Source organism: Miscanthus floridulus, chromosome 18 (genome assembly GCF_019320115.1).
Source record: "Miscanthus floridulus cultivar M001 chromosome 18, ASM1932011v1, whole genome shotgun sequence".
Classification (NCBI taxonomy): Eukaryota; Viridiplantae; Streptophyta; class Magnoliopsida; order Poales; family Poaceae; genus Miscanthus; species Miscanthus floridulus.
Window position 1 is genome coordinate 103,489,417 of NC_089597.1, and position 25,746 is coordinate 103,515,162.

Genomic DNA, 25,746 nt, shown 5'->3' on the forward strand with positions numbered 1-25,746 from the left:
TAATTTCGAACTGAGAGAGAAAATTCCAATTATTATTTTATAGTGAATTAGCTTGTACCAAGACACAATGCATGAAAATGATATATTTTGAAGTTTACCTTAGGACATCATCATCTTAAAAAAACTAGGAAGAATCAAATGTACAATTATGATAACCTCTAATTACTTTTACCCGTCGCTTGCAATAATAATACCTATGATTTAACTATTTCTATATATTGCTGATAGTGAATCTTGTCATAGACACTCAAGTGGATACCTTATTCTACGGTATATATCTGCATGAAATGGTCCTAAAGCCACACATATTTATACGGTGAGTATAACATACTTAAGATATTGTGAAAGATTTTTCAAGACACGCAGTATTACTTATGTGATAGAAACTAATATTTATATATATACTCGAACTTGTGTACAGGATGGTACGAAGATGCGACAGAATTTATTCGTGGATTTATTGACGTACGAAAGAAATAGATATCGGAGATTTTCTTCTACCGATATAAAACATTATCTTAGTCGCATCATTGAAAAGTCTATACAGTAGAGTTTGTGAGCTTACGACGCCGCGCTTCGTGACAGTGTTACTTTCACGAACTTTGCCTTTTGGATTAGATATCACTTTAATGTCGATATTTAATTTTATAGTATTGTTATCTTATCGTGTGATCCATGTATTTTTAATATAAAAGTTTAGCTGTATCGTAGCAACGCACGGACACGCTACTTAGTATAAACATAAACATAAACAAAGAACCACTGAGTAATAAACAAAGTTTAAACAAAGAACCAGCTTACAGGGAAGACAGAACAGAGCCCTCAAGGTTCAGACCAGAGTACAAGGAACCGCCTGAGTAAATTAACTCCCGATGCTGGAAAAAAAAACAGTCCGAGACAGGAAAGCGGCCGCCCACCACTCCCTCCAGTGCACACCGTCACGCACTCCACGGCGCGGCACGGGCTGCTCCGCCCACCCAACGCACGCGAGCTGCTCTGCTTTGCCGATCCAGAGGATGGCGTGGCGCGGAGCCGTCCGTGCCAGTGCCAGTAGCGCGCGCGCGAGCCCCGTTGGCATGTCGCGCCGCGTGAGCGCCGCCGCCGCCGACCGGTGCTTGGAGTTGGAGCGCGTCATCGCTGGCCGCACCCGCTCGGGAAGCCTCGGCCTCGACTACGCGCTCAAGCTGTTCGACGAATTGCTCCACTGCGTCAGGCCTACCTCGGTTCGTGCTTTCAACCACCTGCTAACCGTTGTTTCGCGCGCCCGATGCTCTCCAGCCTCATCCCAGCTCGTCGTCTCGCTCTTCAATCGGATGATACGTGACTGCTCCATCAAGGTGGCTCCAGACGCTTGCTCCTACAGTGTGCTCATCGGCTGCTTCTGCCGCATGGGCCGCCTAGAGCATGGCTTCGCCACCTTTGGCCTCATCCTTAAGATGGGCTAGAGGGTGAACGACGTAGTAGTCATCAGTCAACTGCTAAAAGGTCTATGTGACGCAAAGAGGGTGGGTGAGGCCATGGGCGTTTTGCTCCAACGAATGCCTGAGCTTGGCTGCGCGCCAGACGTAGTTTCATACAACATACTTCTCAAAGGTTTCTGCAATGTAAAGAGAACTGAGGAGGCACTTGAGCTTCTGCACATGATGGCTGATGATCAAGGTAGGAGCTGCCCACCGGATGTGGTGTCCTACAACACCGTCATCAACGGTTTCTTTACTGAGGGTAAAGTGGACAAAGCTTACAACATGTTTCTTCAAATGATGGATCAGGGGATTGCACCAGATGTTGTGACATATGGCACAGTAATTGACGTCCTGTGCAAAGCAGATGATTAATAAAAGTGTTAAGCCAAATAATGAAACATATACTTCTCTGATCCATGGATACCTCTCTACTGGACAGTGGAAAGAAGTGGTCCGTATGCTTGAAGAAATGTCCACACATGATCTAAAGCCAGATTGTTTTACTTATGCTTTGCTGCTGGACTACCTATGCAAAAATGGAAGATACAGAGAAGCTAGAATTTTTTTTTGATTCTATGATTAGGAAGGGCATAAAATCTGATGTAACTATCTATGGCATTTTGCTTCATGGATATGCTACCAAAGGTGCTCTTTTTGAAATGCATAGTGTCAGTACAGAAAGTGACCAACTAGTAAATATTTATAGTTTTGCTGTGCGTTGTGATCGGAGGTGGACTAGCACTCAATGACACAGGATTTATACTGGTTCAGGCAACGTACCCAACGTCCAGTCGGGGTCGGTTGATGACTTTATTCCTGAGCCCAGGTGCTCGAAGTCTGTAGTGGGGTTACAAACCAGAAGGAGAAAGGAGGGGGTATACAAGAGGTTCGGATGGCTCCGACCAAAAGGGTTGCGGTCGGAACTTGGTGGTCCTACGGTTGTAAGGGGTTGATGTCGATCTAGTGAGTCTGAACTTGAAGAAGTCGACTTGGGTTAACCGTCTGTGTTTGGAGGGAGCACATCCCCTTTTATAGAAGAAGGGGATGGCTTTACAAGTGAGAGGGAGAGAAAGGGTACGGACGTTTCTAAGCCTTGTTGCCCACGCCGACGGGGATGGGACAATGGTGGGCGTCCGCAATACTGTTGATGTCACTGCAGAATGTCAGGTATATGTGGGAGGTTGAGCTGCTTTCTTCAAGGCTAGAGGACGTCGGTACCTGCAAAAATGCTGTCTCGCCGACTGGGGGCATGGCTGTACCACGTTCACCTAGTATGGTGAATTCCGGCGCCCGCAATACTGTTGATGCCCAGAGGCACATGGGGGGTCTTGCCGTACGGGTGTTTTGACCGGCGCCTATAATACTGTAGAGGTAAAAGTCGGCTCCTACAATACTATTTGTGGCAGGGCGGTTGTAAAGTATTGTTCCGCAAGGTATGGTCCCTGGTACCATGGTTTGACTTGAGAGCCCCATCTTGCCTTCCTTTGTACGCCTCCTGGTTCTTTCCGAGCGGGCGTCCCCGGTCGGGTGGCCCCAATCGGTTCTAGCGTGTCAGTCGGAGAATAGCGATGGGCAGGGTTTTCTATGAACCCCGGTCGGAGACACGGGGTCGAAGTCGGAGGCGGTCCTCGGGTCAGGCTTTCCGAGTGGAGGCCGTGCGAAGGCAGCCGGGGCCTGACGCTAGCGCTCCGATCGGAGAGGCCGTTCGGGGTTGGCCTAAGCCTGAGCTAGTGCTCCGGTCGAAAAGATGGGCCGAAGGCGGCCAGGGCCTGAAGCGAGTGCTCCGGTCTGTTGAGTTTAGACTCTTGGGCTGGTCTAGAAGAAGAAAAGGCCGTCCTCCTGGGCCGAGCCCTGGCGTAGAAGCCGGTCCACGAGGGACCCCGGGTTTATGAACCCAACAGGAGCCCCTGAGCCCCCGGGTGATTTTGGGCAGAATCGCTTGGGGGATTTTCGTCTTGCCGGCCGGTGCGCGCGAGCGCACCCGCGGGTGTAGCCCCCGAGCCCCCGGGCGGTTCATGCAGAACTGTCTGGGGGTGTTTTTAACGGGCATGTGTGCATGTTTTTTGAGACGGATTTTTGTTTTAACCACGGTGTCGTTGCGTGCCGTGGGATTAGGTGAGTCGGAATTGCGAGTAGACCTAGGCGTCGGTGCGCGCCGTGGATCAAGAGAGTTAGTTTTAGTTAGTGAAGCCGTTACGCGAGTTTAGGAGTCGCGGTCCCAGGAGCGATGTCGCCGATCCTGTTGACGCGAGTTCGGGGTCGTGGTCCTAGGGTTTCTTTGGAGCGCAGTGAAGCCGTCTAAAGCCGTTACGAAGACGTTGTTAGTTTAGTTAAAGATTGGACAAGGCGGTGCTCGCTGGTCCAGGCGTCGGTGCGCGCCGGGGACCGGGCGAGTCATAGTCGTGGATCTGGCGAGTTCGAGGTCGCCGTCCTTGGCATTTTTCTTGAGCCCCCGAGCCCTGTCGGGCCTTCGTAGGGGTCGATGTGAGTTTATGTGCGTTTATCCCATCCTCAGTTCCTCACAACCAGAGGGGCTGAGTTTTGTCTCCTGTCCCGATCGCTCGGGCTCGAAAGACTAGCTCGGTGAGTTGTTAACGGGTGTGATCGAGTGGAATCCGGGTCCGTTGTTCGTGACGGGGTCGGCATAGCCCTCTTGTGACATTCCACTACTCCTTTACCTGCAACCCGACAGATGCTTAGGTCGTTCCGGAGACCAACCTGGGTGGCCTTTCGGCCTTCCCTCGATGGAGATTCTGTGGGCTTGGCGAGAGGTTCAGGATCGAACGAGAAGCTTGAGATGACCCAGTCTGCCAGACCGGGCGGGGGCCGCACGGCGCTCATCTGTGGTTTTCTCCCCTGGCTCTGTTTTGGTTGCTCATATCGAATGAGGCAACCATCGCTTCGTGACGCAATCACAGAACGTTTTGACGCATTTCGCTGCATGTGCGATGCTTAGTTCCCGAGCCCCCGGGCGGTTCATGCCCTAACCGTCCGGGGGGTTCAGGCGTATGGTATGAAATGCGCGTATGGATGTATAAAATGATTATAAAGAAATAGTGGGGGTTTTACAGTGTTTACCTTTGATAGTTTTGAGTGACAGGGCTCGGAGAGCTTCAGTCGGAAATGTCCGATCGGGACCCGCGCTCGTCGTTCGTGACAGAGTCAGCATGGCTCACATGGGGCGTCCCTTCGCTTCCTACCTGTGTCCTGGCGCTTATCCTGAGTGAATCGATTGACTCAGGAGGCTGGTTGATCTCTCTTGGTGGAGATCTCGTTGTTGGATCTCTCCAGGTCTGGCCATGGTGACTGGAGTGACGGGGTTCAAAGAGCTCCAGTCGAAGACGTCCGACCGGGACCTGTGCTTGTCAATCGTGGGTTAGCCCTTGTGTGAACTGTTTGTATTAATGAACACATGCTCACCTTGGTGACCTGAGAGACGAGGTTTGGATAGCTTCAGTCGGAAAAGTCTGACCGGGACCTGTATCTTAGGTGTTTATTCTGAGTGAATCGATCGACTCAGAAGGCGGGTTGGTCTCTTGGTAGAGGTTTCGTGTGGTGGTGCCTCCAGCCAGGGGCTCCATGTTCTTCTGCTGAGGACGCTCTGAAGGTATTTATTGCGTTCGTCGAAGTGGAAGGAGCGGAGATGAGCGGGTCCCTGGTGGTTGCCTTCGGTTTCTTCTTTGGCCTCCTAGGCGACGTCGTTGAGCGATCGCGGTAGTATTTGTAGCAGCAGAGAATGCAATAGTTTAGGTTTGTGGGTGAATCCTTGTGTGAATAGTTTTCCGTATTAACGAATACATTCGTGCTGTCCTTGTGATAGAACCACGATATTTGTTCCCTGTGATAGGGAACGGAATGTGCTTCTGTTTGGGGACATAGTTGCTTTATCGTGCGATAGTAAAAAGAGAGGTAATATTTTAGTATTGTACATGGAGCCCCTGAGCGACCCGGGCAGAAAGTGTTTCGGGCAGGGGTGCTCTTACGGGAGCGTGTTCTAACAAAAAAGTGGTTTAGGCCAAATTTAGGGGAAAAAACGACGTAGCTGTTCAATGTTCCAAGTATTGTTGAGAAGGTTGCCGTTGTTGTCCTCCAGTCGGTAGGTGCCCGGTCGGACTACTTCGGTTACCATGTAGGGTCCTTCCCATGGTGGAGAGAGCTTGTGTTTTTCCTTCGTTGATTGGGTCCTCCGGAGTACGAGGTCGTCGACTTCGAGAATCCTTCCTCTGATCTTCCTTTCGTGGTACCTGCGGAGGGTTTGTTGGTAGCGAGCGGAGCGGATGATGGTTGCTTCATGGGCCTCTTCGAGTAGGTCGACTGTGTCTTGTTGGGCCTCCGCGGCTCGGTCACGGTCGAAAGCCTTCACTCTTGGTGCGTTGTGGTCGAGGTCGGAGGGCAGCACGGCCTCGGCTCTGTAGGCCAGGAAGAAGGGTGTGAATCCCGTGGATCAGTTTGGGGTCGTTCGTAGGCTCTAGAGGATCGATGGGACCTCCGCAACCCATCGCCTGGCGTATTTGTTGAGTCGGTTGAAGATGCGTGACTTAAGTCCTTGGAGGACCATGCCATTGGCGCGTTCGACCTGACCGTTAGTTCGTGGATGTCCGACCGAGGCCCAGTCGATCCTGATGCCGTATTCGTCGCTGAAGTTTAGGAACTTTTTCCCGGTGAAGTTAGTCCCGTGGTCAGTGATGATACAGTTGGGAACACCGAATCGTTAGATGATGTCAAGGAAGAACTTGACTGCTTCTTCCGACCAGATGTTGGTGATGGGTTTGGCCTCTATCTACTTGGTGAATTTGTCGACCGCTACGAGTAGGTGAGTGAAACCGCCCAGGGCCTTTTTGAGAGGTCCTACCATGTCGAGGCCCCAGACCGTGAATGGCCAGGTGATAGGGATGGTTTGGAGCTCTTGTGCCGGCAAATGGGTTTGCCAGGCATAGAACTGGCACCCCTCACACATGCGAACGACTTCCTCTGCATCTCGTAGTGCGGTGGGCCAGTAAAAACCTTGGCGGAAGGCTTTTCCGACCAGCGACCTTGGGGCCGTGTGATGCCCACAAATGCTGGCATGAACCTCGAGGAGGAGATCCTTCCCTTGGCTAGTGAGGATACACTTCATGAGTACCCCTGATGGGCTCCGTTTGTAGAGTTCGTCACCGAGTGCGACGAAGGTTTTGGCGCGTCGAGTGATTCGTCGGGCCTCCGTCCTTTCGGACGGGAGAACCTCTTCGAGGATGTAGGCGAGTAGTGGTACTCGCCAATCGGTTTGACCGGGCGCCAATACAGCGATGCTTGCGGGTGGTGTAGAGGTACTAGGGTCGGAGCTCCTAGGCGCTGGTTGGGCGTCGGGGTGCGTCCGGGTCGGATCTTCCAAGATGCGAGCAGATGGCTCGTGGATGTCGTTGATGAAGACCCCGCTTGGGGATGGATCCTGCCTGGCGGCCAGTTTTGCGAGGAAATCGGCGACATCGTTATCCTTTCGAGGTATGTGATGCAGTTCGATCCCCTGGAATTTGTCCTCGAGCTTGCGCACCTCTTGGCATTATGCCGTCATGAGGGGGCTTTTGCAGGAGGACTCCTTCATGACATGATCAACGACTAGTTCCGAGTCGCCACGGACGTATAGTCGCGTAGCGCCGAGCTCGATGGCGATGTGGAGTCCGTTGATAAGGGCCTCATATTCTGCAGCATTGTTTGAAGCTGAGAAGTGGAGGCGGATGGTGTAACGGAGCCTACTCCCATCCGGGGAGATTAGAACCACTCCAGCTCCCGAGCCGGGCGCCATTACGGACCCATCGAAGTACATTGTCCAGTATTCGTGGGTGACGTCCGGTATTGGTAGCTGGATCTCCGTCCATTCGGCGACAAAGTCCATGAGAGCTTGAGACTTAATAGCGGTGCGGGGGGTATATCTGATGTCGTGGCCCATGAGTTCAAGAGCCCACTTGGAGATTCGTCCCACGGCGTCGTGGTTGTGGACGATGTCTCCGAGTGGGTATGAAGTGACGACCGTGACTTCGTGGTCGGTGAAGTAGTGTAGGAGCTTCCTGGTTGCCATTAGTACGGCGTATAGGAGTTTCTGCACCTGGGGGTACCGGACCTTGGGGTCGGTAAGCACTTCTCCGATGAAGTATATGGGTCGCTGCACTTTGAGCTGGTGTCCCGGTTCCTCCCTCTCTATGACCAGGGCGGCGCTCACCACATGGTTACTTGCCGCGACATAAAGGAGGAAGGGTTCTCCCCACTCGGGAGCGACGAGGATTGGGGCCAACATTAGGAATGTTTTGAGGCTTTCGAGAGCCTGCTGGGCTTCCTCAGTCCAGACGAAGGCGTTCGTCCTTTTGAGGAGCTTGTAGAGCGGCATCCCCCATTCGTCAAGCTGGGAGATGAAGCAGCTTAGGGCAGCCAGGCAACTAGTGAGCCTCTGCATGCCCTTGACATTGCGTATGGGGTCCATGTTGGGGATGGCCGTGATCTTTTCGGGGTTGGCTTTGATGCCGCGCTCGGATACGATGTATCCAAGCAGTTTCCCCTTTGGAACCTCGAAAACACATTTTTTGGGATTCAGCTTGATGTTGAACCTTCGGAGGTTTGCGAACATCGCGGCCAAGTTTGTGATTAGGTCGCAAGCTTGAGTCGTTTTGACCACTATGTCATCAACATAGACAGCGATCGTTGGTTTTGGCCGCTCATCCTGGTCGGGCGGGTCGATTTGGTCGGCGAAGCATTGCTGCATGCACCTTTGGTAGGTGGCGCCAGCGTTCTTCAGGCCAAAAGCATGGTCACGTAGCAGTATGAACCATATGGGGTGATGAACGAGGTTGCGAGCTGATCGGACTCTTTCATCGCGATCTGGTGATAGCCTGAGTAGGCATCCAGAAAGGAGAGGATCTCATAACCCGAGGTGGAGTCAACTATCTGGTCTATGCGTGGTAATAGGAAATGATCCTTCAGGCACGCTTTGTTAAGTCCAGTATAATCGACGCACATTCTCTACTTCCCGATCTTCTTTCTGACCAGGACAGGATTGGCGAGCCAGTCGGAATGGAAGACCTCCCTGATGAACCCGGCTGCCAAGAGTTTGGTGATTTCCTCGCCTATGGCCCTATGCCTTTCGTTGTCGAAGCGACGCAGGCGTTGTTTGGCAGGCCTAGAGCCCGGGGCAAGGCATAATGCATGCTCGGCGACCTCCTAGGGTATCCCCGGCATGTCAGACGGCTGCCATGCAAAGACATCGCGATTACTGTGCAGGAAGTCGACGAGCTTGCCTTCCTATTTGGCCGGGAGCTGGGTCCCAATCCGAACTGTCTTGGTTGGGTTGGTGGGGTCGATTCCCACTGTCTTGGTTTCTTCGAGCGGGCGGAAGGCCGACGAGGAAGTTGGTGGGTTACAATCCGGGGCTACCGGAGCCGATGACTCCTCGAGCCATGGGAGTTCGGATGAGTTGACGACCGTAGTGGCGAGCTCATAGTGTTCACGGTCACATGTAAAGGCGTGCGAGAACGCACTGCTCATAGTGATGACGCCGTTTGGTCCTGGCATCTTCAGCTTGAGGTAGGTGTAGTTGGGGATTGCCATGAATCTCGCGTAACATGGCCGCCCCAAGATGGCGTGGTAAGACCCTAGAAAGTCCACCACCTCGAAGGTGAGGACCTCCAAGCGGAAGTTGGCTCGGCTGCCGAACATGACAGGCAGACCGATTTGCCCGAGCGGGTATGCCTACGCTCCCGGGATTACCTCATGGAAGGGGGAGCCCGCCGGGTGGAGTTCTGATCGGGGGACGCGCATGGCATCGAGGGTGTCGATGTACAGGATGTTGAGGTCGCTACCGCCATCCATCAGCACCTTCGTAAGCCACTTCTTGCGGACGATGGGGTCAACGATGAGCGGATAGCGTCCTGGTCTTACGACATGGGAGGGATGGTCCCTCTAATCGTAGGTGATCGGAGACTCCGACCAGCTGAGGAAGGAGGGGATGGCCGACTCAGTGGAGCATGCCTCTCGATAGCGAACCTTATGCTGTCGCTTGGTCCAGACAGTGTTGGATCCGCCAAAGATCATGATACATTCGTCAGCGTTGGGGAAGTCGTCCACGTCTTTGCCTACCGTACCTCCCTTCTTGGGTGCTGCCTCTTTGTCGTCTCCCTCCTTTGGCCCGCTGGCCTGTCGGAGTAAACGTTTGAGGAGCTCACACTCCTTGTAGAGGTGTTTTACATGGTAGGCGTGGTTGGGGCATGGACCGTCCATGAGCTTGTTGAAGTGGTCAGGCAGTCCCTGATGGGGCTGCTTGACTATGCGATCGGTCGCGGCGACCAGCGGGGCGCTGTCCGTCCGACACCGATCCTTTTTATTTTTCTTGCCCCTCTACGTGGAGGGGCCCTCGTCTGGGTCCATGCGTTTGGCTTTGACCTTGTCTCAGCCTCCGCTCAAGACCGCTCCAACCGCCTCTTCGTCGGAGGCATGGTTGGTGGCTATATCAAGCAGGTCGCGGGTGGTACGGGGTTTCAAGTAGCCAAGCTTGTGGATAAGGGACTCATAGTTCGTCCCAGAGAGGAACGTGCTGATGACGTCTGCGTCGACGACGTCAGGGAGGGAGTAGCATTGTTTGGAGAACCTACTGATGTAATCCTGTAGGGACTCGCTGGGCTCTTGCTGACAGCTCTTAAGGTCCCAGGAGTTCCCTGGTCGGACGTACGTCCCCTGGAAATTCTCGACGAAGACCCTCTTGAGGTCCGCCCAGTTGCGGATGCTGTCATGCGGAAGGAATTCGAGCCACGCCCGAACATGTTCCCCCACGCAAATGGGAAGATATTGAATGATGAAGAAGTCGTCATCCACTCCTCTGGCCCGATAGGCGAGCCAGAAGTCTTCGAGCCAAATGCCTGGGTTTGTCTCCCCAATGTATTTGGTGACGTTGGTGGGCGGCCAGAAACGTTGCGGGAACGGTGCCTTCCGGATGCGCCGGCTGAAGGCCCGAGGCCCTGGGCCCTCGGGGCTGGGGCTCCGGCTGTCCGATCGGCGACTGCGCCTAGGGCGCGTTTCGCCGGTTCCCTCGGTGGTTTGGCCGGGATTTGTGGCACCTGCTGCCGTATGGTGGATATCGTTATTACGTTGGGACCGATTCCGGTCGCTAATGGCGCTACGGGCATCCTGGTGCGGATCGGGCCTCTCGTGTCCCGATGGTAGGTGCGGTGCAGGCGTCCGGTCGAACCGTGGCGCGACTACCGCACTCCTAGCCGGTGCCAGCGGCTGTGGCAGCGAGCGAACAGAGAGATCCATCTGGTGCGTCCCCGTTCCCCTAATGGGGAGAGAGGGCGCGTGTCGGAGTCATGACGCAGAGCTTTCCGCCTGTTGGACGGCGGCGGCTTCTACTAAAACCCGGAGGTTCCGGTAGACAGCCCGCTCCTGAGGGTCGACGGGCTCAGGAACACCGCGTAGAAGCATCACTGTAGCAGAGATATTCTGGCCAGCCCGGGCGAATTGTGGGACATCATTTCCCTCGTTCACGATGTCGCGTTGGACCTGACGAGCGTGGCCCTAGGTGCCACCCACCAGGCCACGTGCGTGGGGTGCGACGCGCTAGGCCGACTGAGCCGGCGCAGGCGGTGGCTGGTTTTGCCGCCGTCGTCACAATTCCTCAGCGTGCGCTTGCGCAGACGCGAGGGCCTCTGCACGTGGGTCTAGAGGGGTGTGAGTTTGTGCAGATTCCACAACGACCGGCGACCGTCCCGGCGCGTCCGCCATGGCGCACTCCCGGGACGGATAGTGGCATGGTGCTAAGTCGTCGATGCTGGAATCGTCGCTCGCGCCCTCACCATCCAAGGGTTCGTGGGAAGCGGCAGGAGCGCGGCCTGCCATTCCCACGAATTCAGACGTGAGGGGGAAAGGCGCCAGCACCCTTCGGAGTCCCCGGGCATACGTATCCGCGGAGGACGCGAGGCCATAGGGGAACCGTTCGTGTGGTGTTTGTGGCGTGGACGACACAGTTTCTCTAGGTGTTTGATTGGGGACGGTAAATGAAGAGTAAGTAGCAGTGCGTGCATTACTTACAGCGGGGTTTGAGCAGAGAGTTTGCTCGGATAGAAGCGTAGATGCCGCGTCGTCGATGTCGCGCGTCCCGGAGTCGATGGAGGGCGCCCCTTCGACAGGTGCTGGAACATGCACCTCCTCACAGAGGTGGAGTACGCCGAGCAAGTCGGCAACGAAGTCCAGGCTTCCGAAGCGGAAGGCTTGGGAAGGCTCAAAGATGGGTGGAGCCCGCATCCCGGCGGGCGAGAGTGCAGGAAAATCCATCGAGCCGAAGCGAATCGTATCGCTCGAGCCCGCCACGCCGGGGGTGGCGGAGAAATGGGCCATCCGATTACCAAAAAAGTGTTGAACGTACAGCGTCTTCCCCACGAATGGCGCTAACTGTCGGTGCAGAAAGTGACCAACTAGTAAATATTTGTAGTTTTGCTGTACGTTGTGATCGGAGGTGGCCTAGCACTCAATGACACAGGATTTATACTGGTTCAGACAACGTGTCCTACGTCCAGTCGGGGTCGGTTGATGACTTTATTCCTGAGCCCAGGTGCTCAAAGTCTGTAGTGGGGTTACAAACGAGAAGGAGAAAGGAGGGGGTATACAAGAGGTTCGGATGGCTCCGACCGGAAGGGTTGCGGTCGGAACTTGGTGGTCCTACGGTTGTAAGGGGTTGATGTCGATCTAGTGAGTCTAAACTTGAAGAAGTCGACTTGGGTTAACCGTCTGTGTTTGGAGGGAGCACATCCCCTTTTTTAGAAGAAGGGGATGGCTTTACAAGTGAGAGGGAGAGAAAGGGTACGGACGTTTCTAAGCCTTGTTGCCCACACCGATGGGGATGGGACAATGGTGGGCGTCCGCAATACTGTTGATGTCACTGTAGAATGTCAGGTATATGTGGGAGGTTGAGCTGCTTTCTTCAAGGCTGGAGGACGTCGGTACCTGCAAAAATGTTGTCTCGCCGACTTGGGGCATGGCTGTAGCACGTTCACCTGGTATGGTGAATTTCGGCGCCCGCAATACTGTTGATGCCCAGAGGCACATGGGGGGTCTTGCCGTACGGGTGTTTTGACCGGCGCCTATAATACTGTAGAGGTAAAAGTCGGCTCCTACAATACTGTTTGTGGCAGGGCGGTTGTAAAGTATTGTTCCGCAGGGTATGGTCACTGGTACCGTGGTTTGACTTGAGAGCCCTATCTTGCCTTCCTTCGTACGCCTCCTGGTTCTTTTCGAGCGGGCGTCCCCGGTCGGATGGCCCCAATCGGTTCTGGCGTGTCAGTCGGAGAATAGCGATGGGCAGGGTTTTCTATGAACCCCGGTCGGAGACACGGGGTCGGAGTCAGAGGCAGTCCTCGGGTCAGGCTTTCCGAGTGGAGGCCGTGCGAAGGCAGCTGGGGCCTGACGCTAGCGCTCTGATCAGAGAGGCCGTTCAGGGTTGGCCTGAGCCTGAGCTAGTGCTCCGGTCGGAAAGATGGGCCGAAGGCGGCCAGGGCCTGAAGCGAGTGCTCCGGTCTGTTGAGTTTAGACTCTTGGGCCGGTCTAGAAGAAGAAAAGGCCGTCCTCCTGGGCCGAGCCCTGGCGTAGAAGCCGGTCCACGAGGGACCCCGGGTTTATGAACCCGACACATAGTTTCCTAGATTTGATGGTAGGAAATGGTATCTCACCTAATCATCACATCTTTAACATAATGTTCTATGCATATGCTAAGAAGGCAATGATAGATGAGGCAATGCATATATTTGACAAAATGAGGCAGCAAGGGTTGAGTCCTAATGTCGTCAGCTATGGAGCACTAATAGATGCACTATGCAAGTTAGGCAAGGTGGACGTTGTTGTGCTCCAATTCAATCAGATGATCAATGAAGGAGTGACTCCTAACATTGGTGTTTTTAACTCCCTTGTTTATGGACTCTGCACCGTTGACAAATGGGAGAAGGCCGGTGAATTATTTTTTGAAATGTTGGATCAAGGAATCCGTCTTGACGCAGTGTTCTTCAACACATTAATGTGTAACTTATGCAAAGAAGGGCGGGTCATGGAAGCCCAAAGGCTCATTGACTTGATGGTACGTGTGGCTGTAAGGCCTAATGTTATCTCATATAATACATTAGTTGATGGCCACTGCTTAACTGGTAGAATTGATGAAGCGGCGAAGCTACTTGATGTAATGGTCTCAATTGGCCTGAAACCTGATGAAGTTACTTATAATACTTTGCTTCAGTGACGGACCTAGGTTTTTACCTCTGGGTATGCGCAGCAAAAAAAATTCTTATGCAATTCGGTAAACCAAAAAAATTTCTTATGCAATTTTTTTTACATTGAAAATTTCTACCTATCTCTATGACTGGCGGACCCTAGGGTATGCGGTGGCCCACCCTGCATACCCTGTAGGTCCGTCCCTGCTTTGCTTCAGGGCTACTGCAAAGCTCGAAGGATAGATGATGCATATAGCCTTTTCTGAGAAATGTTAATGAAGGGACTTACACCTGGAGTTGTGACTTATAGTACTATATTGCATGGTTTGTTTCAGACCGGGAGATTTTCTGAAGCGAAGGAAACTCTATGTCAATATGATCAACAGCAGAACACAATGGGATATCTACACATACAACATAATTCTAAATGGTCTTTGCAAAAATAATTGTGTTGATGAAGCATTCAAAATATTTCAGAGCATGTGTTCTAAGGATCTTCAACTTAACATTGTTACATTCACCATTATGATTGGTGCTTTGCTCAAAGGTGGCAGAAGGGAAGATGCTATGGATTTGTTTGCTACTATCTCTGCTTATGGTTTGGTTCCGAATGTTGAGACCTACCGCTTAATAGCAGAAAATCTCATAGAAGAAGGGTCACTTGAGGAGTTTGATGGTCTGTTTTCAGCAATGGAAAAGAATGGTACTGCTCCAAACTCACATATGTTAAATGCTCTAGTTAGGAGGTTGTTGCATAGAGGTGACATAAGCAGGACTGGGGCTTACCTCTCCAAACTTGATGAGAAGAATTTCTCACTTGTGGCTTCCACTACTTCCATGCTTATATCACTTTTCTCGAGGGGTGAATATCAGCACCATGCAAAGTCTCTGCCTGAAAAGTATCGTTTCCTCAATGAAGTCAACAGTTGAGTGTTGACCAAAAAATAAAATCAGTTTTCAACAGTTGAGTGCAAGACCATCATGATCATTGGAGCATTTCGTTTCAAATGCTTGGCACGATCGTTGGTTCCAGCCATCTTTTGGGTGATGGAGTGCCGTTTCTTTGCTCGATCTGCAGCTGTACACATGGCGATAAATAGGGCGGCAGTGTACCAACAAAATTTTACTGTAGAATACTCCGTGTACCAGTTGCATAGAATCTAGTTTCGCTGTGCTTGGCCACCGCCGAAGTACCTCACTTAACCTCACAAACACGTGTGTTTGCCCGCCCTCTCTGGATCTGCATTTGTAATTGAGAGTGCATTGTGTTTGTATGTGGTTTCCCAGGATGGGATAGGGGACCTGGACTACTCGGCGTCGTGCTCGGCGTCGGCGTCGGGTGGGTCCACCTCCAACTTCTCCGGGCTGTCCAGCGGCAGCGGGTCGGCCAACAAGGTGGACTCCCCAGTTCTCGGCCTTGTCACCGAGGCCGACAGCATCACAAGAACAGCACGGGCGCAGCACTGTGCAGCACAGACATGCATCCATGGGACAAGGACAGTGACACCAAGATGTTCATCCATCTTACACCACTGCTTCTGACAGTTTTCACGATGCTTAACCATGTAAGCAGCTAAAGGATGTCTGGAATTTTGGATGAGTGTATAAAATTGCTAGTTCCTGAGCATATTTAAAAATAATCTTATTGCTTATTTGGCAACTTTTCTTGGATCGTTGTACAAAATAATGTTCATTACTCTTTGATCTTATTTACATAATTTATAAACCTGAATTAGATTTGCATATAATTTGCATAGAAATTTTCCTAAAGTTATATACATGCAGGGGTGGAGCCTCGTTGAGGCGAAACTGGGCTCTTGCACCCCTTTGCTCCGCGCGCGCAGGTACGCTAACCTCAAAAACTGCATCTCATGGCGGTTGTCATCGAGAAGATGGAAAGGGCGTTGGAGAAGATAAACAGGTCTATTTCAGTCGAAGCATCCTGATGAAGGTGTATGTCTTGGTGGGCTGTCTCAGGTGGCTCAAACTAAAGAAAACCTTTGCCCCCTCCCTAATTTAAGGGCACGATCTGCCACTGCATATACATGCAAATCTGCAGGCACATCATTGTCAACAGGCAACAAATATCTTGGAATTTTATTATGTACAAATCATGAAAATTCTGAACAAAATTGTCCATGATCTCAAGAAAGTACAAAACAATCTGAACTTCAAAATATTTTGCCTTCATCGTAACCTGATTTGGTTTGAAAGGGACCACAAGTGGATGTTTTAATTTTATTTTCGACCATAAATTTATTCCAAAAAAATTTGGACCATTGTTTCATTTAGAACTAATCCAATCCATTTTTTATATTTTTATTAACAAATTTTCTGAACATAATATTCAATTTTTTTAAATATACCATTCAAATTCTAAAATTCATAACACATTATTGAACAATTAGTGCATAAAGATGTTGTCGGATACCATAAAAAGGGGTACCCTAAGCAAGAACCGAAAAAATTGCTTAGACCTTGTAAATATCGAAGCCAAGTGACAACCACGAGGCCTCGGCCGATTCTCCGATTCGCCCGAGGCCCCGCGCCGCACAGCCTCTGACGAGGTGCCGACTCTCCGCCTCGCCGAGGCCCCCTCACCCGAGGCCCCGCGCCACGAGGCCTTGGACGAGGTACCGATTCTCCGACTCGCTCGAGACCGGCTCGGCAAACGACTCCGCCACGACCGCCTCGACCGACTTCTCTGACAAAACGTCACGTCCAATTAACGCGTCCAACCACTCCCGCAACGTCAGCCGCACGTCGGCGCAGTACAGCGGAGTGGCCGACGGGACGGGAGTCACATCGACGCCATGCAGTCAGGGACAGGACTAGGCAGGGGTTACTGGCCGCTGTGCTCGGCACTGTGCCCATAACTGACGCTACCTAACTCCTGCTCCGAGGACAGCGCGGCGTGGAGAGTCAGGTTCGGGTACATGTAGCCTCGGAATTAGTGTACAGGACCAACTGCTCCCTCCGAGCCTTAGCCATCCGCTTCGGGGTCTCGGCAGCCTCGGGATTCACGCCCGCCGAGCCCCCCACGATGGTTCGGCCTCTGCACCGACCGAGCCTCGACTCTCTACGCTGTCGACATACAGCCACCGGCACGTCGTCCGCCATGCCCTGCATCAAGCTATCACTGGAGCTCCCACGTCGCACAGGATCGGGCGTGATCGGCGCGTCGCTCCAGTGCATCAAGGACAAGACCGCTCCGTCGACCATGCCGCCACAGTGGCAAGCTACCGGGCTTAGATACGCCACCTCCGCTCACAAGACGCCGCGTAGCGAACACATGTATTGCCCCTGTCCCCCCTTCGACTATAAAAGGGAGTGACCGGGGCCGCTTCTAGGCATCGGACGAACTCACGGTTTCACGAACTCACGCATAGACACATGCACAAGCATCGTACAACGCTCTGTAATACGCACGCTTCCTCGCTGCCTGAGATCAACATCTCAAGCAACCCACGCCGCTCCACGCAGAGACCTGGGACTAGCTCCCTCTCTCGCCCAGCTTGTAACCCCCTACTACAAGCACCTCGGTGCAAGAAATACAAGATCGCTCTCTCAGACTGGACGTAGGGCACCGATCGCCGAACCAGTATAAACCTTGTGTCTCTTTGCATCACCATCCGGGATTAGGGGCATGCAGTTCAAATTCACTAGCCGGTTGAGGACCCCCTGGTTCCAAAACACCGACAGTTGGCGCGCTAGATAGGGGCTAAACTGCGTGTTAGCTTCACCATCCCAATGAGTTCTGGATGGTAGACCCCATACGACCACTGCATCTCGGCACGATGATCTGGTTTGGGAGCCTAGAGTTCATGTCTCTAGGATGTGAGTACGATATGGTACTCCTCACGCCCAGAGCCCCACCGACCGACGACGACGTCACGCACCAGCAGCCCAGGCGCAGGCGGCGCCCAGGCCGCCGCTCTCGTCACGCTTGCCAGGCACGACGTGAGCGGGACCACCCCGACACCGCACGAGCTCAGGGCGACGCGCCGAGCTCCGCCGGTATCCCATGCCCGGCTGTTGGTACAGAGTCCCTGGTTGGGGACCTATCCAGCTTAAGCCTGGGCAAAGGAAGGACGCCGGTGGTGTGCAGCGACGCCCCGTCATCAAGCTCTGCCCCGCCACCTCCTGAGGGGTCGACTCCGGTGGAGCATAGCCCGGCGATGGCACCATCCCCGTACCCCTTTGGGTTGAGCAATGCCGCCGCCTATGCTTCCACCTACGCTTCCGCTCACGCGGAGCCCTCAGAACGCCACCAACGTTTTGCCCTTGACCTCTTCGCCACAACCTCGACCCACACCCACGCTGACTCCTCGGAGGAGGACGAGGCATGGGCTGGAGCAAACTTTTCTGGGTTTTGCGACCCTAAGGCAATTCACCGCTTCTTGGCTGCAAGCGACTACTGTTTCGGCTACTCCGACTCCGACGACGAACGCACTTACGATCCCACTCGAGAGTGCTTCCACATCAGGCTCGGGATGTCAAGGGCGAGCGATGAGGATGAAGGGGCAGGCAACCGCTCCCCGCTCTGCCAAGGGGCAGGCGACGCCACACCTCCACGCATCGAGCCCCCGGCAGCGCGGAACGAGAACCCCACCCCCGAGGAACTAAGATGCCTAGACCTGGAGCAGCTCCGTGAGCTTCAGGCCAAGGTCGAACAAGACCGACTCCTTCTACAATAGCTCTGAGACACTCTTGAGCAGGAGCAGCGAGGTCGCGGTGATGGTGGAGGGCTCGCGACATCCACCACTTCATCAACAACGACGAAGGGAGTGAGCAACCCCCAATCTTCAATTGCGCTAGCCAGAACGTCACGGCAGCAGCGATGCTAGTCCGAACGATGCCCGAGCCCTCTACCACAGAGGGGCGACGGGCCCGCGGCGAGCTCCGGGATCTCCTCAAAACCGCCGCGGTACAGCAGGCCAAAAGTTCCGCCTCTCGATGGTGCGGGGGTGCCTCGGAACTACCCGCGGCATCGCCTCGGCAGGATAGAGAGGCCTCGGTTCGTCCCGAGCCCGCTCGGGCACCGACAGCCAACAGGGCCCCCTCGGTGCACGACCACCTCAGCTACCGACACGAGGCACAAGGCGACCACGATGTGGTCAGCAGGCGACGGTGCCATGACAATGATGGGCCAGCCCAAGGCTACCACCCACACCGAGGTGATCGCTACGATAGTGGGGAGGACCGCAGCCCTTCTCCTAGGCCACCTGGCCCTCGAGTCTTTAGCAGGGCCATCCGCAGCGCTCACTTCCTGACCCGGTTTCGGCAACCGGCCAACCTCACAAAGTACAGCGGCGAGACCAACCCCGAGCTTTGGCTGGCCAATTACCGCCTGGCTTGTCAGCTAGGCGGTGCGGATGATGATCTGCTCATCATCTACAACCTCCCGTTGTTCCTGTCAGACTCGGCGTGAGCCTGGCTCGAACACCTCCCTCCCTCGCAGATCCACAACTGGCGCGACTTGGTAAAGGTCTTCGTCGGGAATTTCAAGGGCACATACGTGTGCCCCGGGAACTCCTGGGACCTCAAAAGTTGTCGCCAGGGGCCGGACGAGTCTCTTCGAGACTTCATCTGATGCTTCTCCAAGCACTGCACTGAGTTGCCCAGCGTCGGCGACTCAGAAATTGTCCAAGCTTTCCTCTCCGGCACCACCTGCCGAGACTTGGTCCGAGAGTTGGGCCAGAACGTGCCAACCTTGGCGGCCGCACTCCTTGACATTGCCACCAACTTCGCCTCAGGCGAAGAGGCCGTCGGGGCCATCTTCCCCGACAACGACGCCAAGGGGAAGCGGAGGGACGAGGCCCCTAGGGCCTCGGCTCCCCACCTCCCCAAGAAAAAGAAAAAGGGTCACCAAGGGAAGCAGGAAGTCCTCGAGGCCGGTCTAGTCGCAGCCGCAGATCGCAAGAACCCCCGAGGCCTTAGAGGCCCCGGGCTCTTCGACGATATGCTCAAAAACCCTGCCCTTACCACCAGGGCCCGGTGAAGCACACCCTCGAAGAATGCACCATGCTCCGGTGCTACTACGCCAAGCTCGGGCTCCCCAATGACGAGGCCAAGAAGAGGGACGCCGGCGATAGGGACAACGACAAGGACGACGGGTTCCCCAAGGTGTTCAACGCCTTCATGATCTTCGATGGGCCTTTAGCGTGCCTCACGGCACGTCAGCGGAAGAGGGAGCGCCGGGAGGTCTTCTCGATTAAAGTGGCCACTCCCCGATACCTCAACTGGTCTCGGGAGGCGATCACCTTCGATCGGGATGACCACCCCGATTACGTCCCAAACCCCGGGCAGTACCCACTCATCGTCGACCCGATCATCGGCAACACCCAGCTCTCCAAGGTGTTGATGGACGGAGGCAGCGGTCTCAACATCCTCTATGCCAGCACCCTAGAACTCCTGGGGATCGACCAGTCACAGCTCCGAGGCGATGCCGCGCCCTTCCACGGCATCGTGCCGGGGAAGCGCACGTGACCCCTCGGGCGCATCGACTTGCCCGTCTGCTTCGGCACTCCCTCCAACTACCGCAAGGAGGTCCTCACCTTCGAGGTAGTTGGGTTCAAGGGGACCTATCACGCCATCCTAGGGCGCCCGTGCTACGCCAAGTTCATGGCGATCCCCAACTACACCTACCTCAAGCTCAAGATGTCTGGCCCCAATGGCGTCATCACTATCGAGTCCACGTACGAGCATGCATACGACTACAACATCGAGTGCATCGAGTACGCCGAGGCTCTTGTAGAGGCTGAGACCCTCATCGTCAACCTCAACCAACTTGGCACCGAGGCGCCTGACTCCAAGCGTCGTGCCGGGACTTTTGAGCCCACAGAGGCCGTCAAGCTGGTCCCGGTCGACCCCATCGGCTCTGACAACCGGGCGCTGAGGATTAGCGCCACCCTCGATAGCAAATAGGAAGCCGTGCTCGTCGACTTTCTCCGCACGAATGCTGATGTATTCGCGTGGAGTCCCTCGGACATGCCGGGCATACCAAGGGAGGTCGCCGAGCACGCCTTGGACATCCGGGCCGGCTCTAGACCGGTGAGGCAGCGCCTGCGCTGATTCGACGAGGAGAAGCATAGGGCCATCGGTGAGGAGGTGCAGAAGCTTTTGGCGGCCAGATTCATCAAGGAAGTGTCCCATCCAGAGTGGTTAGGTAATCCTATATTAGTTAAAAAGAAAAATGGGAAGTGGAGGATGTGTGTAGACTACACCGGTCTGAATAAAGCATGTCCAAAGGTTCCATTCCCATTACCTCGAATCGACCAAATCGTCGACTCCACTGTGGGATGTGAAACCCTATCTTTCCTTAATGCGTATTCCAGTTACCATCAAATCAAGATGAAAGAATCTGTTGACACCGTTTTTTGTACGTGATGGTGATCGGAGTGGATTAATCGGTGAGGGGAAGGTTACTGTGTACTTTGATAGCCGATGGAAGCCAGCTTGTAAAGATAGTTGCCGATAGCTGGTGGTGGTCGATGGAAAGGTTGGTTTGGATTCGGGCGTTGCCGATGAAGTTAGAGGTGTTATTGTCGATGCCGATGAGAGGAGATTTGAAGACTACTGCCGATGAAACAGGGAATATGCCGATGAAGGAAGGCTTGAAGACTACTGCCGATGAAATAGGGAGTATGCCGATGGGAAGGAGGACGGTGAGATTTCCATCGTAATTGAGGCGGACAGGGAAATAGATAGAAGTTGATTTCCTTTTTTATATTAGTTAGAGTATGATTCATGTAAGAGTCACGTGTTTCCTTAGATATGGGATTGGTGTCCTAGTTGTGTTTGGTTGTGTCTCTTTAGATCAGGGTATAAATATGGAGTAAGGGGCAATGTAAGAATATATATCAATCAATATCAAAACCAACTTTTACTCCTATTTGCATCTACTTTTCGGCGACTTCGTCAATTTGCATACTTTTCTTTTTACGAGTTCTCATTGATTCGGCGAGCTGCATCGCTTCAGTGCAATCTTCGGCGATTCTCGAGTTCCGCGTGAGCACCTCTTGGCCGTGACTTCCGGGCGTATCGCTGTTGTCAGGACCAAAGTGTTCGTTTCTTCATCCTTGTCGATTAGCAGGTCAAATCGACTGGCACGCTTTGGATATCGATTTGGGTATTAGCCCTTTGTGTTTGCAGATCCACTTTTGCATCAACACATCTTTTGGCACGCCCAGTGGGACAAATCAATCAATATGTTCAATTCCGAGATTGATCCAGGGAACATCATCGCAGTATCAGAAGAAGATCTCAAGGAAGAACAGAGGCAGGCTATGGAAAAGGCTGTAGAAGAATACAAGCAGCTTTGTCTGAGATCGTTTAGCTTGAACAAGAGTGGACAAGTCATCCAGAAGCAAGATTTGCCGTTACCTCGGCAGGTTACCTTTGACTCCAATCCTGGTAAACTTCAAGAGATGGTTAATTCTGCAGTAAATCATGCTTTGATTAATCATTCCAATGTGCTATCCAACACTGTTCATAACGCTGTGGTTCGAACTCTCAAAGAAGGACAAGCGGCACCACATTACGTTGGGCCTGCCTATCATCAACCAGAGCCGGCATCTGTCAAAACTCCATCGGCTCCTTCGGCCGTTGTGGGTACAGAAGTTACTTCCCCTCCAGTATTGGCAGGCTCACCTAATATACAATCTACACCGATACAATCAGATCAGGTGTTACCAGGAGGGCGAGTTCAGCTTAATACAGATCTATCGGCATCGGCTATGTCAGGCCCTGTGTCTCAGAATAACCAGATTCCTACTAATTGGTGGGGATATGGCATGCCTCCAGAGTCATCTGCTTTCAATCCTAGATTACCTCAAGTATTTGATGCAGCAGGAAGAGCGCCTATATCATCGGCCGTTTCGCCGATGGCTCAAGTGCCTCAATATGCCGCAACTACTTCTGTACATCCAACTCCAGGAGGTTTCCAGATGCCTATGATTCAAACGTTCAATTCAAGTCCATCGGCGAGCGTACTGCCGATGCAGCAGAAAGCCCCTGCTGTGAGTCAAACTGGGGTTCAGTTCATACCTCAAACCGGTTATAATTATCCAACAATATCAGCAAATTACCAGCCATCGGTAAGTTTTGTACCGATGAGTTCTAATAATGATTGGTCAGGACAGTTACCTGTTCGACATACAGTTCAGCGAAATCAGCAGGTTGCAGGGATTCAACAAGGTCATATGCAAGCTGGTTTCCAGAATCAAGCATCGGCAGTCCAGCCGATGAATCCTTTCCAACAGGCTAATGGACCACAAGTAGCGGCAAATATGCCGATTGCTGGAGACCGTGGGCTACAAAGATATGTGGAGGGATGTCAGCAGGCACCTCCTGTAGAAATTCAACCAGTTCGTCAGCAGGAGGCTGATGCTTTTTGGGCCGATAAGATAGCAGAAATTGTGAAGGATCAGTTTGGGATAAAGCCCAAGGTCAATACTTATTCTTATCGAACTCCATACCCTCCTGCTTACGATTTAATTCCTCTCCCAAATCGGTACAAGGTACCGGATTTCACTAAATTCTCTGGGCAAGATGATACATCAACAATGGAACATGTCAATCGCTTCATTATTCAATGTGGAGAGGCAGCTAACAGAGATGAGTTAAGAGTTCGATTATTTTCATCATCTTTGTCTGGATCAGCATTTACATGGTTCATTTCATTGCCACCAAATTCTATTATTACCTGGGTTGATCTAGAAAAACAATTCCACAAGTATTTCTTTGCTGGAATCCATGAAAAGAAGCTTACCGATTTAGTAAAATTGAGACAACGTAATAATGAATCGGTAGAGAGCTTTGTACAAAGGTTACGAGATGTAAAAAGTAAGTGCTACAGCCTGGTGCTGGATGATCGGCAGCTTGCCGATTTGGCTTTCCAGGGGTTATTGCCACATCTTAAGGACAGATATGTTTCTCAGGAGTTTGAAAGCCTCAGTCATCTTGTGCAAAGGATCTCTGATCAGGACACTAGGGTTTTTGAACCTAAAAAGAACTGGAGTAAAAAGGTATCATTTGTTGAAGAGGTAGGAGATTCTGACTCTGATGAAGAACCAGTTATCGGCTTAGCTGAGTGGGTTAAGAATAAAAAGCCGATATCATGTCCCTTTGGTCAAAAAGAGCCAGAAAAGTTTACCTTTGATATCACCAAGGCCGATAAGATATTTGATCTTCTGCTTCAAGAGGGCCAAATTAAGCTGTCACCTAATCACGTGATTCCATCGGCAGAAGAGTTGAAGAAGATTTTGTACTGCAAATGGCACAATGCAACTTCACACAGTACAAATGAGTGCAAGGTATTCAGGCAACAGTTACAATCAGCTATTGAATCTGGGAGAATTAAGTTTGGTACTTCCAAGACCCAGAAGCCGATGAAAATTGATCAACACCCTTTTCCAGCAAATATGTTGGATGCCAAAGGAAAGACCAAGGTATTGACATCAGAAGCTGCTGAGAAAAACGCGTCAGTAGACCCCCAACATCGGATAACTACCGATGATGCAAAGAGTAAGGGTTTGCTAGGGGAAAGCAGTAGTTCCAAAAAACCTCCTCGACCTGGCATTGTGATTACTCATCGAAGGCAGCAGGAGGGTTGGCGTCAACGTAATGACCGATATCGGCAACAGCAAGAAATGAGACGTCAGGAAGAGTGGAATCGACATAAAGATCATTGGAGATGTCCGTTCTTCATCCATTGCTGGGAAGAAGGTATTAAATTGCCAACTGTTGAAAATTGCCCTGAGTGTAATGGTTATTACGGAGTCAATCGTTCAGAAAGGATGTTTCAACGTGGTAATCAGGGTTTGTCTATCAACGAGCCGATCAGAGGCAGAGCATCAGTGCATGATCGGCTGGGGGGCAGACTTAGTATACATGAGAGGCTTGGTAAACGCGCTGGATATTTTCCAAGGAATCAAGAGGAGCTTGAGGAGATGGCAAACGCAAGAGTTCCCGATGAGGAGATATTCTACAGGGACCCTAATATACGTCGCGTAGAACTAACTAGGACTTGTTATCAGCCGGTTTGGAAAACCAAGTTTCCTCGATGGTGCCCAGAGGGTCTGACAAAGACGCAGAGGAGGAGGATGCAACGTGAGCGTCAGGAGGATTTATACCAGGAGGAAAATTCCTCCAATGAAAAGCCTGGTCATCAGCAGTGGCAGGTAAAACACAAAAATAAGGGTCCATCGGCAGATGTTAATATGGTATTCATGTTGCCGATGGAGTTTTTGGCACTATCTGATAATGAGGAAGAAGTTGTTCTCTCTGATCAAGTAGCTCAGTTAACACTAGATCCAATGATGGCCGTTTTTGAGAAACCTACCGATGACGAGAGACAGCATCTTAAGGCTTTATTTGTGAAGGGCAGAGTTGATGGGCAGCCTGTGTCTAAGGTACTTATTGATGGAGGGGCTGCGATTAATATTATGCCTTATGTGATGTATCGGAAACTTGGTAAGGGGGATCAAGACTTGACCAAAACCGATATGATGTTGAAAGATTTTGAAGGCAATGTGTCACCGGCTAAAGGGGCAGTGTGCGTGGAATTGACCATCGGCAGCAAAACCTTGCCAACGACGTTCTTTGTTATCAACGGCAAGGGTGCATATAATCTGCTTCTAGGGAGGGATTGGATTCATGCTAATTGTTGTGTTCCTTCTACAATGCATCAATGCCTCGTACAGTGGATTGGGGATAAGATTGAGATCGTCCCTGGTGATTCTTCTTATATCATCGCATCGGCAGAATCAGATACTTATGAGCGAACTAAATGCATATCAGGAGAAGCTTGGGAAAAAGAGTTCCTTAGAGTTGCTGATTATGAAATTCCACCGATCCAAGCAGTCGGTTCTGAAGAGGAGTTTTAATGGATAGGTTTGCCGATGATGGGAAATTAGGTCAAGGGTTCACATCGGCAGATGATTTAGTAGAAGTAGATATTGGTGATGGTAATAGGTCAAGACCTACTTTTATTAGTGCTAAGTTAGATTCCAAGTGTAAGCAGCGAGTAACAGATTTATTAAAAGAATATAAAGATTGTTTTGCTTGGG

At 52.1% G+C, this 25,746-nt stretch overlaps 1 pseudogene; it reads left to right on the forward strand.

Annotated features, from left to right (window-relative positions):
- The first annotated feature begins 1,076 nt into the window (after positions 1-1,076).
- On the forward strand, positions 1,077-14,605 carry LOC136524296 (protein Rf1, mitochondrial-like; annotated as a pseudogene).
- The last annotated feature ends 11,141 nt before the right edge of the window (positions 14,606-25,746 follow it).